This window comes from Aphelocoma coerulescens, chromosome 5, assembly GCF_041296385.1.
Source record: "Aphelocoma coerulescens isolate FSJ_1873_10779 chromosome 5, UR_Acoe_1.0, whole genome shotgun sequence".
NCBI lineage: Eukaryota > Metazoa > Chordata > Aves > Passeriformes > Corvidae > Aphelocoma > Aphelocoma coerulescens.
This window is the reverse complement of record NC_091019.1, coordinates 30,511,521-30,514,043: the sequence shown is the minus strand read 5'-3', so window position 1 is coordinate 30,514,043 and position 2,523 is coordinate 30,511,521.

Below are 2,523 nucleotides of genomic sequence, written 5' to 3'. Positions count from 1 at the left end.
TCTCTTTGAGTAATGTTTTTGCAAGTCTTACACCATTATACCATTAAATATGTACTTACTAGAGAACACTAAAATTACTGACAAATTTTTTTTTGACTGGTGATTCGCTATTTTGGCCTAGGGAGGGATGTTAAACTCTGTGTGGCCAAATCAGGAAATGTTTAGATTCACAGGTTTGCAGTTGCTTGGGCTGTAGCTCATAGAGTAGTCTGGTGTTGGAAGTAGAATATAGATCCTCAGTTTCCCATTCTATAAATGTGGGAAGTACCAGCACAGAGGAAGTCTTTTGTCTTCATGTTCACAGAATCACAGCATGTGTCAGGTTGGGCGGAACCACAGCGGGTCGTTTGGTGCAAGCTCCCTGCTCAGGCAGGGTCATCCTGGAGCACGTGGCACAGGATTGCTTCCAGATCCTTCTTGAATATCTCCAGTGAGGGAGGTTTCACAACCTCTCTGGGCAACCTGTACCCGTGCATGGCCACCTGCACAGTAAGGAAGTTCTTCATTTTCAGGTGGAACTTCCTGTGCATCAGTTTCTGTCCTTTGTCCTATTGCTTGACACTACCAAGAAGAGCCTGACTCCATCCTCTGACACCCTCCCTTCAGATACTTAAATGCATTGGTGAGGTCCCCTCTCAGTTGTCTCTTTCCAAGGCTGAACAGGCCCAGCTCCCTCAGTCTTTTTTGTTAAGAGAGATGTTCCAGTCCCCTCATCACCTTCACAGCCCCCCACTGGACCTGCTCCAGTCTCTCTTGTACTGAGGAGCTCAGAATGGGACACAGCACTCCAGATGTGGCCTCCTCACCAGGGCTGAGTAGAGCAGAATCACCTCCCTGGACCTGCTGGCAATGCTCTTCCTAATGCACCCCAGGACACCATTGGCCTTCTTGGCCACGTGGACACTGCTGGCTCAGGGACAGCTTGTTGTCCACCAGGACCTGCAGGTCCCTCCAGCAGAGCTGCTCTCCAGCAGGTAGGCCCTCAGCCTGTGCTGGTGCCTGGGGTAATTCTTCCCCAGGTGCAGGACCCTGCATTTGCCTTTGCTGGATTTCAGACAGTTCTTCCCTGCCCATCTCCCCAGCCTGTCAAGGTTCTTCTGAAGGGCAACACAGCCCTCTGAAATCTCAGCCACTCCGCCCAGCTTTGTGTCATCAGCAAACTTGCTGAGGAGGCCTCTGCCCCTTCATCCAAGTCACTGATGAGTAAATTGAACAACTAAGTATATTGGTATTTGTGGAGAAGACTTAAAAAAACCCCAAATCAAATCCTATCCTTGATTACATCCATTCAAATTTTCATCTCTTCTAGTTACATACTGCATTTCAGCTCTCCTCTTAGTGCTGCTAATGGGACAAAAAGGGGTCCCTTGTCATATCTACACACATTTTAAATAATACATGGTATAGTTGATGATGGCATTTCATGCTTTCTGACAAAAAAAACCAAACCGCAATGTAGATACACATCTACCTTTACCCCTGTGGGCATGTGAATACAAGCAGAAGTAAAATTACCAGGTGGGAGGCTTTCTTTTCTTCATCTTTTGATACCATTTTGCTTGCTTGTTTTCTTAGTCTGCTGGGAGAGAACAAAACCAAGTAGTTTTTCTTTGGCTACTAAGTTTGCTGACAACAGTGTCTGTAGATGGCTAAAACTGTGCAAAACCACTGCTAACGGGTGATCTGTTGTTGACTATGAAACAATTCGTAAGCATATGTTCTAAAAAGCTTTCAGTTTTTCTTGAGAAATTTGAGAGAAATTCTGTAAACATGAGATCCCTGTGCTGAGTGAGATTTCATTGGAAGAGGAGAGAGTGTCAGAAGGCAGGTAAGCCTAATTTATATGCAGTTGGGCACTCAAGACAAAACAGAGTGTTTATACACTGCCTTTAATAAACTAGAAAAAATGTGATTTCTCCATGCTCTCACTGTACTGTGAGGCCACCTAGATTTTCCTTGTAATTTATAGTCAAACTGTGTTAGATTAAACGTAAAAAAAAGAACACTTCTGGTTCTGCATTTTTTTGGAAGATAAATAAAACCTAACGTGATAATCATAGAATGGTTTGGGTTGAAAAGAACCCTGAAGATATTCTAGATTTAAGCCCCCTGCCATGGGCAGGGATGCCACCCACTGCATCAAGTTCTCAGGGCCCCAACCTGGCATTGATCACTTCTAGAGATGAGGCTTCCACAACTGTTCTAGGCAACCTGTTCTGGTGCCTCACCATGCCCTAAGTAAAGAGTTTTTTCCTGACATCTAATCTAAGTCTATCCTCTTTAAAACCATCCCACCTTGTCCTATCACTATCCACTAGTGTAAAAAGTCACTCTCCCTCTTTAAAAGCCCACTTTAGTGGAAGGCTGCTGTGAGGTTTCCCTGGAGGCGTCTCTTATCCAGTGTGAACAGCCCCAGCTCTCTCAGCCTTTCTTCATAGGAGCAGTGCTGCAGTCCTTCACTTTTAGTGCAGTGGTAAGTAGAAAAGCAAAGAAATTGCTTTTTCAGCCCAGTTGTCTGCTGCA